The 17180-nt window shown below is 42.3% G+C and overlaps 1 protein-coding gene across 5 annotated transcripts in view; it reads left to right on the forward strand.

Moving 5' to 3' along the window:
* The window catches only part of LOC308585415 (uncharacterized protein), a 212077-nt gene that overhangs the window by 171050 nt on the left and 23847 nt on the right, over positions 1-17180 (forward strand). Inside the window, exon 4 of one of the 5 annotated variants that reach the window (XR_014007371.1) lies at positions 3816-3942. The exons of the other annotated variants lie outside the window; for them this stretch is intronic. The gene's annotated coding sequence lies outside the window, so the exon portion shown is untranslated. The remainder of the gene's footprint in view (positions 1-3815; positions 3943-17180) is intronic. 5 annotated transcript variants of the gene reach the window in all.

Raw genomic sequence — 17180 nt, forward strand, 5'->3', positions numbered from 1 at the left:
CGAAATGTATGCATTACTCCAAGAGATGAGCCATATCTACACAACCACCAATCTAACTGCAGCAAAACAGCCGTGTGTTTTGGCCTGCCACTCCTGTTTTGACATGTTGGTCCTTGGGCTCTGGCTGGGCTGTCCTATGTAGCTGATTGGTGCATCTACGCTGATGCTGTGCAGGCCAGATTTGGCCAGCATGGAATTCAACATTGGATGACTAGGCAGAAGCAAGGCCTTAGTTTTCTTTTTCTTTTTTTAAGATATTTATTGCAATTTTCTTTAAACAACAAACAGATCACCAAATAGATAAAGTACCATCACCACACAAAAAACAGGATAGGGTTAAGAGGGATGGACAAAGAATAAAAGAAAAATAGTTATAAAAGACAGTTGTTAAACAGTCATATTTTCTTGATCTTAAGACTTCCTCGCGTCTCCCTTCTCTGCGTTCTCAGTCGGATAGTTATAGGCAGCAATTTATTACCTTGTTTCAATTTTTAACATTTCTCATATATTATGTCCCAGATTTTAAGTATCTTTATCAACTTAATTTCACATATCATATAACCAGATTACTGCTGCCCTGTTACTTTCAAACGTGCATTCTCCTAACATTCGTACAATTTGTAGTGTTTTTGTAAATAGTCTTTAATTTTTTTCCAGTCCGCTTCCACCGTCTCTTCTCCCAGGTCCCGGATTCTGCCGGTCATTTCAGCAAGTTCCATGTAGTCTATCAGTTGCGTCTGCCATTCTTCCAGTGTGGGTAAATCTTGGGTCTTCCAGTATTTCGCAATGAGTATTCTTGCTGCTGTAGTTGCATACATAAAGAAGGTTCTATCTTTCTTTAGCACCCCTTGGCCGACAATGCCCAAAAGGAAGGCCTCTGGTTTCTTAAGGAAGGTATACCTAAATACCTTTTTTAACTCATTATAGATCATTTCCCAGAAGGCCTTCACTCTCGGACAAGTCCACCAGAGATGAAAGAATGTTCCTTCAGTCTCCTTACATTTCCAACATTTGTTATCATGCAAATGATATATTTTTGCAAGCTTGACTGGGGTTATGTACCACCTGTATATCATTTTCATAATATTTTCTTTCAAGGCATTACATGCCGTAAACTTCACACCGGTGGTCCATAACCTTTCCCAGTCAACAAACATAATGTTGTGCCCAATGTCTTGCGCCCATTTTATCATGGCTGATTTAACTGTTTCATCCTGTGTATTCCATTTCAACAGCAAGTTATACATTTTTGAAAGTACCTTAGTCTTAGGTTCTAACAGTTCTGTTTCTAGTTTTGATTTTTCCACCTGGAAACCTGTTTTCTTATCTAACTTAAAGACCTCTCTAATCTGAGCATAGTGTAGCCAGTTTTGCACTTTATCCTTTAATTTCTCAAAACTCTGCAGTCTCCAAGTGTCTCCTTCTTTTTCTAATATTTCCCAATATTTCGGCCAATTGGCCTCCATATTGAGTCTTTTCTGGGCCTTGGCTTCCATTGGTGACAACCACCTTGGGGTCTTATTTTCTAATAAGTCTTTGTATTTTGCCCAGACATTAAACACAGCCTTCCTGACAATATGGTTCTTGAAAGACTTATGGATTTTTACCTTGTCGTACCACAAATATGCATGCCATCCGAAAGCATTGTTAAACCCTTCCAGATCCAGGACATCAGTGTTCTCAAGAAGAATCCAATCCTTCAACCAGCAGAGAGCTGCAGATTCATAGCAAGGCCTTAGTTTTCTCCTCTGTCATCATTAGGGGTAGTAAGTTGCAATCCAGAGAAAGTGCTTGTCTCCTGAAGACAAAGAGAGCATGGAAGAAATAGATGAAATGGAAGAGGAAGGCTCTGCACAGAAGCTCAAATGGTCTTTGTGTATTTCAAAACCCAGCTGATATTTGGTTCTCCTCAACAGCTTCTCAGCAATAGGAGTCACTGCAGCTGTGGCTTTTCCTGGCCACTCCTTCCCCACAGGTCCTTCTGCCCACACTTTCCTTCTGCCTGCTATGAGGCAAAATGAGAGCATTGCTTCCTCCCACAGATAGGGTGGAAATGGACAAGCGAAGCCACCAGGCAGTGAAGCTGTTAAAGAGACCTGCATATACCTGTGACAAGACCTTTAGCCATAATACATGCACAAAGGAATTGATAGTAGGCCAGATGAGTAACTCTGCAAAAAAATAATAATAAAAGAGTCACACTTTCTCCTATCGTTTAATACTCCGTGCATATGTTCTGTGTTCACCCTGAATGTGCCCTAGTATTTTCTCCCATTCTTTACTTTTGTTGTTGTTAGGTAATTTGTATTCCCTTCCTGTTTTGTCTCAAGCATGGCTTCAAGGCAGATTGATTATTTATTTGTTATATGGAATTTCTTTCCCTGGGACTTTGCCATAGGGCCCTAACTTATTACAATAAACTGCATGATAAAACAGTTAAACCCATAAAGCTAGAAAAGTGTAAAGACAATAAAAACATTTTAGTGTGATAAAAGTGTGATAAAATGTAAACATACATTGTTCCCAAAATTGCCCCACTTGCCCCACCAAGCCAAATGCAGCACAACAGTAATGTATGGGACAACCCAGTCAGATGGGTGGAATACAAGTAATATATTATTATTATTATTATTATTATTATTATTATTATTATTATTATTATTATTATACTACTACTACTACTACTACTACTACTACTACTACCACCACTACTGCTTTTACTACTACTACTACTACTACTACTACTACTGCTGCTGCTGCGGCCAGCCAAGTACTTGGCAGCCTCCCTCCCCATATTTTTCCTAGCATGTTGTCTAATGGCCAAACTGTACATTATGCTTAAAAGGTAAAGGTACCCCTGCTCGTATGGGCCAGTCGTGTTCGACTCTAGGGTTGTGCGCTTATCTCACTCTAGAGGCCGGGGGCCAGCGCTGTCCGGAGACACTTCCGGGTCATGTGGCCAGCGTGACAAAGCTGCTCTGACAAGCCAGCACCAGCGCAGCACACGGAAACGCCATTTACCTTCCCGCTAGAAAGCGGTACCTATTTATCTACTTGCACCCGGGGGTGCTTTCGAACTGCTAGGTGGGCAGGAGCTGGGACTGAACGACGGGAGCTCACCCCGCCGCGGGGATTCGAACCGCCGACCATGTGATCGGCAAGTCCTAGGCACTGAGGTTTTACCCACAGCACCACCCGTGTCCACATTATGCTTAGTACGTAGCATATAATGTAGTTATGTCTTCATAATAGAGGTGGAGGATGAAATTCCTTCTGAAAAAAATAGCACTTGGTGAACAGAGATGTACTTCTTCCACCCCCAATGAGAATGGAAATTGCCCCTCACATACAGAAAAAAAACATGTGCTCAAATTTAGTTAAGCAAAATAGAAGAACTAGCAATATTCTATGTACAGTGGTACCTTTGGTTACGTACTTAATTCGTTGCGGAGGTCTGTTCTTAACCTGAAACTGTTCTTAACCTGAAGCACCACTTTAGCTAATGAGGCCTCCCGCGCCGCCGGGGCACGATTTCTGTTCTCATCCTGAAGCAAAGTTCTTAACCCAAGGTACTATTTCTGGGTTAGCAGAGTCTGTATCCTGAAACGTCTGTAACCTGAAGCGTCTGTAACCTGAAGCGTATGTAACCCGAGGTACCACTGTAATGTGTAGTTTGATCATGACAGTCATGAGGTGTGCAGGCCTTGTGTACTTCAACACTCACAATGAGTTGTGGTTGAAGTTCAGTCTTTTGTGAAGAAATGACTACATGTAACCATAACTTAATCAGGAGTATCCATTTTTCCTGCGTCTAGGGATGTAGTGGACTAGAACTTCATGCCCTGAGATTCAGAAGGAGTAGCCTGAGAGATAAAGGGCAGAGCCTCGGGAAAAAGGCACCAGACCAGTTTGGGAGCAGAGAATGGCACCTGGTTAGTCAAGGTAAGGCCATGGCAGCGCCTAGTGCCTTAGCCGTAGAGCTTGCTGGACAGACAATACACAGCGATGTCTCAGACAGCAAAAGAGAGGTGAAATAGCTTAGCCTCATTTGTTCTGGGAGATTTTATTCCTCCTAGAGACCCAGAGAAAGAGAAATGTCAGATCAGGACCTAACGTGACAAACATACAACACACACACATCAAGCAAACTTTTCTCAAGAGGATATTGACCTTTAGTGAACTTCTCTATAAACCGGGGTTAGGTTTCAGGTTTTGTAGTTTTAACTCTGCTGCGTATGGTATTACAGGGTTTGGGGTTTTCTAACAAACACAAAATGCAGGCTGTAATCAACATAGTGGTTTTAGAGTTCCATGAGCTTTGAGGGCACTATGTCCATATACAAGGTTTGGCACAGACTCTTAAGATTTTGATAGAACTGTGCATGGTTTTCCCACCTGTTGCCACAGCATTCCTGGGGGCTGCCAGGAGAGATGGAATGCTGCAGAATTATTGTCTAAAGGAAACTGATACTTTATAAACACACAGGGGCACGTAGTATGTTTAAAGAGGGCCATTCAGCAGCTGGAGTTCTTCAAGGAGTGTCTCCTAAAGTATTTGGAGTCTGCAGACCACCACTGTAGAGCACAGCAAAACAGCATGGAATGGATCCTCTTTCTTGGTTAAACCATTACTTCACTGTCATGGGTAATTTTGCCCCTGTAATTTTGCCTCACGTAGCTAAAAATCATTTACAGTGGTACCTCTAGTTTCGTACTTAATTCGTTCCGGAGGTCCGTTCTTAACCTGAAACGGTTCTTAACTAGAGGCATCCTTTCGCTAATGGGCCCACTTGCTACCGCTGCTCTGCCAGCACACAATTTCCATTCTCATCCTGGGGCAAAGTTCTCAACTCAAGGTAACTCTTCCAGGTTAGTGGAGTTTGTAACCTGAGGCGTTTGTAACTTGAGGTGCCACTGTATACCCCACATACCTTCACACATGGTATTTTTTAAAAGTTGTTTGACGGTTTTTTTCTGTCAAGCACATGGCAGGGTCCCATATGTTGGTCACAAGTTATGCAGGCCTGCTCTGACATAATTTGCAAACTGAATGCTTCCAGTGTATCACAAATGTAACTAAACATATATTTTCTATATTTCCCGTTTTCTGTATTTGAATTCAGCACCACCCTCATCCTAACCCCTTTTGACATATAGGAGGGTAGATAACTTCCCACTCTACCCAAACACTTTTTAAAACACTGTCCTGGTATTTTCCTTTGAGGGAATAATTCAAAACAGCTGAATCTTTAACCCTGAAATTTGACAAACACACAAAGTTTAATCGGTAGCATGTGGTTGCCTGTCTTTTTTCAAAAGGTTGAGACCTTGGCTCTTTGGGATCCCTCTGTTCTGTACGTTTCTTAACATTGGAACTGATAATGATACAATTCTGGGACTATGTAATTTTTATGTTAATTTGTAATGGTTTCCTTAGTTTATATGTTTTCAGGCTCTACTGTTATATGCAACATTATTAGCCATTAGACTATAGTTTAGACAAAATTTTGGTTTCAGAAAGATCTGTTTATGTTGGGAGTTGTTGGCATCCATCCATCATCTTCAGAGACAGTGGCATGCACCTCCAGGAGTGAAACCAAACCGCTGTGTTAGCAGCACCAAAGTGGCCTCCCTGGGGTGCAAGTCTGGGCAGTGTGCATGGAGGTTCTGGGCTGCCCAGACGACAAGACCTCCTTCTCGGCCTCCCTGATGTGGTCCAAAGGAAAGCAGAGCAATGCGTTTGGCATCGTTGAAGGAGTTGCTGGAGGGAGGCATGCCAGGTGCCAGCCAACTGTCTTAGGGACGGACTCCACTCCAGATTTGTTTGCTCATTAGCTCTTTCTTCTCCTGAAGACATCCCACAAGGGTGCAGAGGTTTAGGATCAGACTTCCGGGGGCGGCGCGAAACTGTAATGGCGGTCCTCTTCGAGCTCTGAAGAGGGGCTCCGCGGAAAAGGGTCGCTCGCTGCGGCATAGCGACGACCCATCAAGATAAACCACGGGTAGAGTGAGCCCGTGGCCGTGGGACTCGGCGGGCACCAGAAGCTGCTCCGAAAACACAGAAGGGACCCCGTAAGGAGACCCGGAGTGAAGGAGGGGTAGCGGTGCTGTGAGTTCATCGCTCTTTCCACGGAAGTGAAGCCGCGCGGCCGTTGCAGATGAGCGCTGATCCTTCTTCCTAAAACTAACATCAAACTGCAAGTAACATACCCGTGAGTAAAGGGTTCAAAATTGGCAAAGAATCTGTTAAATTTGGCTGAAAACGGGAGACGAGAAAAGGGAAGTCCGTCTTCCGACATTGCTGAAAGATCAAAGCAAAGCTTTAAAAAGCGGAAAGCGCTTGAAACGGGACTGTGGGAAGTTTTAACTTTTTCGTGCTATTAAACCTGCTCTTTTTCCTGCTGAATTGAAGGTGGAAAGGGACATTGATTTAAAGAAGGAGTGATGGGGATTCTCTCCTACCTCCTTTTTTCTTTGGTCATATTTTTAAAGAGCCAGATCGTCGGGCTGCCGGAGAGGGAGACTGTGTCAAACTGCGGAAACAGTTGCAAAAACTTTGTAAGCGTAATTGATACATTTGAGCAGAAAAGACTGGACGTGATACTGTTGCAAGCACCTTTTGTGAAACTTTGCTGAACTTTAAAAGGTGCTTTGGGGAATTTTGAGTCTTTGAAGGGACTGTTGGATTATTGAATTTATTGAGTTGAAATAATTTGGAACTTTAATGGCGGATTACTTCCTTCTTTGTCTTTGAAACCTGGTGGCACTCCCCCTACAGGGCTTTCGGATTATAAAATCCTGGGAATTGACTTTTGTTTTGAATTCCACTTCACTGGTTGTTTATAACCGAATTTGTCTCTCCCATGGAACAATAGACAAGCTGACCTTGAACACTGACAGATGTGTAATGAGTGGTGCAGGGAGAACAAGAGCATCTAAAGCTAAGGAATCTAAAGAGACCAAGGAAAAGGAAAAGGAAAGAAAACCAACACAATTTGTACAAACAACACTGACCCAAGGACGCCGATCGTCGGTTCCAGCTGTGCTGGTGTCCCAAAGGGAACAAGGGGAAATAACTGAGAAGGTCACTGAGGAAGATATGGCAGCAGGTGGGTCAGATACTTTATTAAAACAAATATTGGAGCAACTTTCAAGTTTAAACCAGAAGGTGGACGACCAGTCTCTGAAGATAGATAAAGCGACTTCCTCGATTCAAAAATTGACGGATCAAGTTTCCCAGCACACGCAAGCCATAGAGAATTTGCAAGGAGCAACAGCGGAAAATCGGAAATTAGCTGGAGAAGCAATTCAGAAAGTGGGAGCTTTACAAAAAGAAGTTGAAGAAATAAAGGGAGAAGTTAAGCCCCTGCACAAACAGGTGGGTGAACAACAAGTTTATCTGTCAATGGTCGAATTGAAAAATCGCGAGAGTAACATCAAATTGAGAGGCATCCCGGAACTTGAACAAGGAGACTTGATTGGATATTTGACACAGGAATTCTCGAAGTTCTGGGGTTTAAAGGAAGATACAGACTTCAGGATTGTCTCGGCATATAGATTGGGAAGATTGGTAAGGAAAGACAGATCCAGAGACTGTTTGATAATTTTAAGATCAAAGGAAGAGAGAGACAAGATCCTAGGCCTCCACTTCAAAAAAGCAATTGAAATACAAGATAAAAGGGTGGAAATCTATAGAGATATTCCGAGACAGTTGCTGGACCTCAGAACCACCTACACGGAACTAGCAAAACTGCTGAGATACAACGCAATTCCCTATAGGTGGGAGTTTCCACAAGGATTATCTTTCACCTACAAAGGAAGGGAGGTTAAAATTAGAACACCTGAAGACAACCAAAAGTTCCTTCACGACCACGGAGAAGATCTCCAAAAAGGAGTGGATTGGCTTCCAGTCTTACCAGTACCATTACCGCCTGGAAGCGGGCCAACGCCTGCACCCTCGGGATCTGAGCAAAAGGAAGACACCTCATCCTAAGAACATCCTACTTAGAACAGGATGACTCTGCAGCTACTTAGTTGGAACATAAATGGCGGGAATTCTCCGGAAAAAAGAAGGAGGATATTTCATATCCTAAAAAAAGAACAATTGGATGTAATATGCCTTCAAGAAACACATGTGACTAGGCTCCATAGGAAAGTACTAATTAATAAAAGACTTGGCCAAGAATTTATCTCATCAGACAAAGTTAAGAAAAGAGGCGTTGTAATTTATGCAAAGGAGAACCTGTCACCAAAATTTCTATTCAAAGATGATCATGGAAGAATTCTCGCAATTGAAATCCAAACACAAGGGGAAAAGATTTTGATATTAGGAGTTTATGCGCCAAATGATGGAAAATCAGAATTTTATAAGAAGCTGCATGAGACAATGATGGATTACTTGGACTATTCTAACATTATTGTGATGGGAGATATGAATGGGGTGGTGTCTACAAATATGGACAAATCCCAAAATCAAAACTTAACAACAGACGGCAGACTCCCTAAAACCTTTTTTGAAATGACAGACAATATGGACTTGATTGACATTTGGAGGACAAGGAACCCCTTGGGTAAAGAAGGAACCTTCTTCTCTGAGGCCCACTTGTCATGGACACGAATTGACCAAATCTGGATATCTAGAGGGCTGGCCCCGAAAACAAGAAAAGTGGAAATCTGCCCAAAAACCTGCTCCGACCATAATGCTTTAAAAATGGAATTGAGACTTTTCCCAACTGGCTCCTTCAGATGGAGAATGAATGACACCTTGCTAAGAGATCAAGAGATTGTTAAGAAGGCCCAAAAAACGTTAAAGGACTACTTTGAAATAAACTTGAACACTACGGTGGAGAAAAGAACAATCTGGGATGCAAGTAAAGCTGTAATGAGAGGGTTTCTGATACAACAGAATACAATAAAGAGAAAATTTTGGAATGGAAAAAAGGAAAAAATTTTAGAGAAAATAAGCGAAGGAGAGAAAAAGTTGAGAACCAAACCGAAGTCAAAAGAGGTGCTAAGAGAGATCAAATTCCATCAAGCACAATATTCGAAACTGATCAATCAAGAGATTGAGTGGAAAATTAAACAAATGAAGCAGAGATCGTTTGAATCAGCAAATAAATGTGGAAAGTTGTTAGCTTGGCAGTTGAAAAAAAGACAAAAGTTAAATACGGTTACAAACTTGGAGATTCAAGGAAAAATAGTTCAGAAACCGGAAGAAATAAGAAAGTGCTTTCACAGATACTTCAAAGAGCTTTACGCACAGGGGCCTCAGAAAGAACCGGAAATAGATCAATTTTTGAGGATAAATGGACTACCTAAAATAAACCAAGATAAAAGATCAACTCTTAATAGCAAGATAACTCAACAGGAAATCGAAGGTGCCATCCAGAACATGCAGCTGGGCAAATCTCCAGGCCCGGATGGACTTACCTCCAAATATTATAAGACTTTGAAGGACTTCTTGACACAACCGTTGTTGGAGGTTTGTAACCAGATCATGGAGGGGAGAAAGGCACCGGAAACGTGGAAAGAAGCATTCATCACATTGATTCCCAAGTCAGAAAGGGAAAAGACTCAGCTTAAGAACTACCGTCCCATCTCACTCCTGAATGTGGATTACAAAATATTTGCAGACATTTTAGCAAATAGACTTAAAAATGTATTAAATGAAATAATTCACAAGGACCAAGCAGGCTTTCTCCCTGGTAGACATATGTCTGATAACACCAGGAACATTATTGATATACTGGAGTTGTTGCGAATTAGAAACACAAGGGCTGCTTTAATTTTTATTGATGCGGAGAAAGCATTTGACAACATTTCTTGGATGTTTATGAAGAAAAACTTGAAAGGGATGGGAGTGGGACGGGGGTTTGAAAATGGATTAGAAGCAATCTATTCAGAACAAAAAGCTAAACTGATAGTGAACAATGTGGTATCGGAGGAACTCCAAATTGAAAAAGGGACACGACAGGGGTGCCCTTTATCCCCTCTGTTATTTATTTCTGTTCTGGAGGTATTGCTGAATATGATCAGGGAGGACCAGTTGGTGCAGGGTATAGTGGTCGGAGCGAAACAATACAAATTGAAAGCTTTTGCAGATGACCTAGTTATTACAGTACAGGAGCCAGAATCTAGCACAAAAAGAGTTCTTGAACTTATTTTGGAGTTTGGTCGGGTGGCGGGATTCAAGCTAAACAAACAAAAAACTAAGGTTTTGGCCAAAAATTTGACGCCTACAGAGATAGAGGGGTACCAGAAAGAGACAGAGTTAAGTGTGGTTAAAAAAGTGAAATACCTGGGGGTATCTTTGTCCACCAAAAATTTAAATCTATTTAAAGATAATTATGAAAAATGTTGGTCGGAAATTAAAAAAGACTTGGATATTTGGTCAAGATTGAAACTTACCTTGTCGGGCCGAATCTCAGCTATAAAGATGTGTGTATTGCCAAAAATGTTATTTTTATTTCAAACCCTCCAGGTCGTGGACAGAATGGAATGCTTTGGAAAATGGCAGAAGGATATCTCTAAGTTTGTCTGGCAGGGCAAAAAGCCCCGAATTAAATTCAAAATACTAACTGACTCAAAAGAAAGAGGGGGGTTTGCCCTGCCGGACTTAAGGTTGTACTACGAAGCTGCAGCCTTCTGCTGGTTGAAGGATTGGTTTCTGTTGGAAAACACCGATGTCCTAGATCTGGAAGGGTTTGATAATGTGTATGGTTGGCATGCATACCTGTGGTATGACAAGGCGAGGGTTCACAAACTGTTTAAAAACCATATTGTCAGAAAATCAATTTTTGCCGTCTGGATGAAGTATAAGGACTTATTAGAAAGTAAGACCCCGAGGTGGCTATCACCAGTGGAAGCCAAGATTTCCAAAAAAAGGCCCAATATGGAGGCCTACTGGCCAAAATATTGGGAATTGATTGAAAGAGTTGGAGATAATTGGAAGCTCCAAAGCCAGGACAAACTAAAAAATAAGGTGCGAGATTGGTTACATTACGCTCAAATTCAAGAGGTATTTAAAATGGATAAGAAAGTGGGTTTCCAGTTGGAGAAATCGAAACTGGAGACGGAGTTACTAGAACCAAAGACCAAGGTACTTTCGAGGATGTATGACTTGCTGCTTAAATGGAACACACAGGATGAGACAGTTAAATCTGCTATGATAAAATGGGCACAGGATGTAGGACACAACATTATGTCTGAGAACTGGGAAAGGTTATGGAACACCGGTATGAAATTCACGGCATGTAGTGCCTTGAAAGAGAACATTATGAAAATGGTATACCGGTGGTACATGACCCCAGTCAAACTGGCTAAAATATATCATCTTTCTGATAATAAGTGTTGGAAATGCAAGGAGGCAGAAGGGACATTCTTTCACCTTTGGTGGACCTGCCCAAAAGTAAAGGCCTTTTGGGAAATGATACATAATGAGCTGAAAAAGGTATTCAGATATACCTTTGCTAAGAAACCAGAGGCCTTTCTTCTGGGCATGGTGGACCGGAAGGTGCCAAAGAAGGACAGAACCTTGTTTATGTATGCAACCACAGCAGCTAGGATTCTTATCGCAAAGTTCTGGAAGACACCAGATTTACCCACATTGGAGGACTGGCAGACGCAGTTGATGGACTACATGGAGTTGGCAGAAATGACTGGCAGAATTCGAGATCTGAGCGAAGAAACAATGGAGGAGGACTGGAAAAAATTTAAGGACTATTTGCAAAAATACTATAAGTTGTTTGAATGTTAAGATTGCGCACGATTAAGAAATGTTATGCTTCTGCAATTTATTTAAGTAAATGATAAAGCAAGTATTGATGGAAAAAAACGAGACAAATCAGAAACAAAATATTATGTTTATTAAGAGTGTTAAAACTAAATTACAAATTCCTGAAATCGGTAACATAATAAACTTAAAGGTATAATAAGATGGGAAACAAGATAACAAATTGCTGAACTGGTTAGAATAATGAATGCAATGACGAGAGGATGTGAGGAGGTCCAAAAGTGAACTGTTGAAGGACGTTATGAAAGTTTCTTAACTTTTTCTTCTTCTTCTTTACTTTTCTTTATATATAAAAAAATGTCTCTTGCATGTTGCTATGTAAACAAATCTGTTAACCTATGGAAAGAAACGCAATAAAAAGTTTCATAAAAAAAAAAAAAAAGGATCAGTTTTCTTCCCTTGTGGGACCACAGCTATTGATACAGCACTTGATTTTGAATGGAGAATACCACGGGGTATACTGTGATATCTTTACTTAAAAGGAACTTAAATAGCAGGTGATAAGAGAGAGACCTTAAAGAACTCCAGCCAGTCAAGAGTTGACAAAACTGGGATAGGTGGACAAATAGTCTTGCTGGTATAAGGCAGTTGCAGAATTTGTTAAAATGTGGAATAGCATTTAAAATAGCCTTCAAGGAGCAATAGAATTTTTTACCATTGACCACGGCATTGTCCTGGACCAGCTCTGTGGAATGGGAATTGAGGGCACTATTTTATCCCCAGTGCTATTTAATATCTACATGAAGCTCCGTTATTTGGAGTTTTGTGGTCAGGCAGCATCAATATGCTGATGACACGCAGTTCTGTAACACCTGAATCTGTAGCGGCCATGTAGGACCTGTATCAGGGCCTGGACACACTGGTGGGAGGGATGAAGGAAAATAAGCTGAATGGAGGCAAAATGGAGGAACTGTGGGTGACTGGTTCCCATGTCAGGGAAACTGTCCGATTGCCTGCCCTGGATGGAGTTTCATTCATCCTGAGGGAGCAGGTATGCAGTCTGGGGGTGTTTCCGGACCCAGCTCTGTCACTGGAGGCCGAAGTAGCTTCAGTGGCTAGAAGCACATTTAGCAGCCGTACCTGGAATGGCAGCTCTGACCGTTCCTGAATTGGGAGAATTTGGATACTGCGGTTCAGGCAGTGGTGGCTTCAAGGCTGGATTTCAGCAGTGCTCTTTGTGTGGAGCATTCCTTGCACTTGATCTGGAAACTGCAGCTAGTGCAAAATACTGCAGTGTGGTTGCTGACAGGAGTGAGACCCTGTCAGCATATATCACCTCTGCTCAGAGATTGGCACTAGCTGCTGATTGGTTACCAGGCAAAGTTGTGTATCACTATTGGTACAGAAAGCCCTTAACAGCTTGTGAACAGTTTACTTGCAGGGTATCTTATCCCATATTTGCCCAGTCAGCCACTTCAGTCAGCAGAGCAGGCACCGTTACAGGTGCCACACCTACCCTTTGGAGCTCCCTGACTATTGGCATCAGGCAGGTGTCTATTCTTTTCAGCACCCGCTTAAAACTCCCCCCCCCCTTTTAGGCAAGGCTATCCAGACATGTAGAAGTTGACATGTTTTAATCTCTTCTTAGTTTACATGGTTCATGCTGGGATTGGGCTCATCCAAAGCGCCCTCCATTAAGGATGCTAGCCTATACCCACTTACCTGGGAGTAAGTCCCACTGAACTCAGCACACCTTATTTTGAGCATAGATGGGATTGCGCTATAAGTCACTTCAAAAATTTGACTCGCAGTCCCTGGGTTACCCTGGCCATTCATAATGCATGCTGAATTTCGGTATATTTTTATATGGGCATACTGGAACCTGGGCCAAAATTACCAGCGTTGTGAGTAAAACATGTAAATTTGCTTAAATCAATGTTGCATAGATGGAACATGCTAATTAAGTACAGAATCACTCATAGAAAAAACACTGAGGGGAATATAGAATATTAATCTTTAAAATCGAGAAACACGTTAGCCTGGTTTCCAAACTATATAATTTCCACACTTTCTCCTTGTTGGTACTGAAAGATAGGCTCTCTCTTTTTCCTTTTTAGTTGTGCATTATTATTACATGTCTTTCCCCCCTCTCAAAAATAAATAAATCGCCATTTTGTGGCTGATTGATGACTAACAAAGACTGTGAGGAATAGAAAGTAAACTGTGGCATGGAAGGCATTTCAATGGGAATACAAGATTGGTGTGTTTTGTTTAGCCTTTTTATTGTTGCTGACTGGCTGCCTTTGCAAACGACTTTACAGTGTCTGGAAGGAGTCCAGGCCCAGAATCTGAGGAGCCAAACTTGGGCAAGTGCCACCAACGGTTCTTTTCTTTTGGCACTGATGTGTTCCTGGCAAGAAGCAAATACTACAGAGAGGCCTCTAACTCATTTCTCCATCAGAGCCGCCTGAATGTTCAGAGACGCTAAACCAGCTGTGCTTTGCTCTGAATATTACCTGCAACCTTTTGCTATGGAGTGCAGAGTTGGAGCTGCTGTGTCTAAGGATTTCTCCCTACCAGTCTTGATAATTGATTACATGGTGAGATGGGAAACTCCTCCATATACAGTCTCTGATCCATTGTCACTGCAGGAAAGTTCACATTTGCTGTGGGCATTGCCCTATCCCTTCCTCTCTCTGTATTATGGTGGATTTGTGACACAACATTGCACACAAAAACATATTCACGCACTCAATCACCATATGTTGTTGTTGTTTAGTCGTTTAGTCGTGTCCGACTCTTCGTGACCCCATGGACCAGAGCACGCCAGGCACTCCTGTCCTCCACTGCCTCCCGCAGTTTGATCAAACTCATGCTGGTAGCTTCAAGAACACCATCCAACCATCTCATTCTCTGTCGTCCCTTTCTCCTTGTGCCCTCCATCTTTCCCAACATCAGGGTCTTTTCCAGGGAGTCTTCTCTTCTCATGAGGTGGCCAAAGTATTGGAGCCTCAGCTTCACAATCTGTCCTTCCAGTGAACGCCCAGGGCTGATTTCCTTCAGAATGGAGAGGTTTGATCTCCTTGCAGTCCATGGGACTCTCAAGAGTCTCCTCCAGCACCATAATTCAAAAGCATCAATTCTTCGGCGATCAGCCTTCTTTATGGTCCAGCTCTCACTTCCATACATCACTACTGGGAAAACCATGGCTTTTACTATACGGACCTTTGTTGGCAAGGTGATGTCTCTGCTTTTTAAGATGTTGTCTAGGTTTGCCATCGCCTTTCTCCCAAGGAGCAGGCGTCTTTTAATTTTGTGACTGCTGTCACCATCTGCACTGATCATGGAGCCCAAGAAAGTAAAATCTCTCACTGCCTCCATTTCTTCCCCTTCTATTTGCCAGGAGGTGATGGGCCCAGTGGCCATGATCTTCGTTTTTTTGATGTTGAGCTTCAGACCATATTTTGCGCTCTCCTCTTTCACCCTCATTAAAAGGTTCTTTAATTCCTCTTCACTTTCTGCCATCAAGGTTGTGTCATCTGCATATCTGAGGTTGTTGATATTTCTTCCGGCAATCTTAATTCCGGCTTGGGATTCATCCAGCCCAGCCTTTCGCATGATGAATTCTGCATATAAGTTAAATAAGCAGGGAGACAATATACAGCCTTGCCGTACTCCTTTCCCAGTTTTGAACCAATCAGTTGTTCCATATCCAGTTCTAACTGTAGCTTCTTGTCCCACATAGAGATTTCTCAGGAGACAGATGAGGTGATCAGGCACTCCCATTTCTTTAAGAGCTTGCCATAGTTTGCTGTGGTCAACACAGTCAAAGGCTTTTGCATAGTCAATGAAGCAGAAGTAGATGTCTTTCTGGAACTCTCTAGCTTTCTCCATAATCCAGCGCATGTTTGCAATTTGGTCTCTGGTTCCTCTGCCTCTTCTAAATCCAGCTTGCACTTCTGGGAGTTCTCGGTCCACATACTGCTTGAGCCTTCCTTGTAGAATTTTAAGCATAACCTTGCTAGCATGTGAGATGAGTGAAATTGTGCGGTAGTTGGAGCATTCTTTGGCACTGCCTTTCTTTGGGATTGGGATGTAGACTGATCTTCTCCAATCCTCTGGCCACTGCTGAGTTTTCCAAACTTGCTGGCATATTGAGTGTAGCACCTTAACAGCATCATCTTTTAAAATTTTAAACAGTTCAGCTGGAATACCATCACTTCCACTGGCCTTGTTATTTGCAGTGCTTTGTTATTTGCAATCACCATATACTCTCCGTCAATTTCTTTTTCTTCTTCCTTATATTTTAACATGAAAGACATACCAGGCAGCACATCCATTGCATTAGCAATTCATATTGATCTTTGATTAAATTCTAATTGCTTCTTTTATCCCTTACATGGTATTTTATTGTATTACAATTTGAATTCTATGGAATTAAATTGTAATACAATATAGCAGGGGTGGCCAACTCCCAAGAGACTGCGATCTACTTTTTTATGGCTACAGGGCCTAAGATCAAGGGGAAACAAACAGCCTCACTGAGTGAACTCCTCTTCCGTTCTGCAGATCGTGCAACAGTGGAGGGTGGGGCAGGATTCTGTTTTACCAACACAGAGGAAAGGGACCCAGCAATCGACAGGGATCAAAACCTCACAGGGATCTACCTGTAGATCGCGATCGACCTGTTGGACACTCCTGCAATATAGAATAAGTAATAAAAATATAATTAAAATCACACCACATCTAGCACAGCCATATTTCAATAGGCAGAAAAGTCATAAAGTGGTCCCTGAAGGCCCTCGGCAATTTTCAAGTGGTCTATGGAAAAAGAAGCTGCTCATCCACTGAGATAGAGTAAAGCTTTGTCCTAACACTAGAACTCATGGACATCCAATCATAGAATTGTATAACAGGAAGGGACACTGAGGGTCACAGAGTCCAACCCCCTGCAATGCAGGGATTGCAACTAGGTCATCCAAGACCATCCAGCCTCTGCTGAGAAACCTCCAAGGAAGGAGAGTCCACCACCTCTCATGGGAGTCCACTGTTGCACAGCTCTGAGCGTCAGAAAGTTCTTCCTGATGTTTAGTCGGAATCTCCTTTCTTGCAACTTGAAGACATTGGTTCAGGTCCTGCCCTCTGGAGCAGGAGAAAAGAAGCTTGTTCCATCTTCCATGGGACAGACCTTTACGTATTTGAAGATGGTTATCACATCTCCTCTCAGTCTTCTCTTTTCCAGGCTAAACATACCCAATACCCTCAACTGTGCCTTATAAGCAAGGCTGAATTAACCATTAAGCAAAATAAGTTTGTCCTTAGGTCATCTAGCAGTTGGTCCCTTACCTTTCCCGCCCCGACCTGGCCACAGTGATCCATGCGGCGGTCCGCTCCAGGCTTGACTACTGTAATTCGCTCTACGCGGGGCTGCCCTTAAAGCTGTCCCAGA

Source organism: Podarcis bocagei (genome assembly GCF_964188305.1).
Source record: "Podarcis bocagei genome assembly, chromosome: 4".
In the NCBI taxonomy this organism is placed as follows: Eukaryota; Metazoa; Chordata; class Lepidosauria; order Squamata; family Lacertidae; genus Podarcis; species Podarcis bocagei.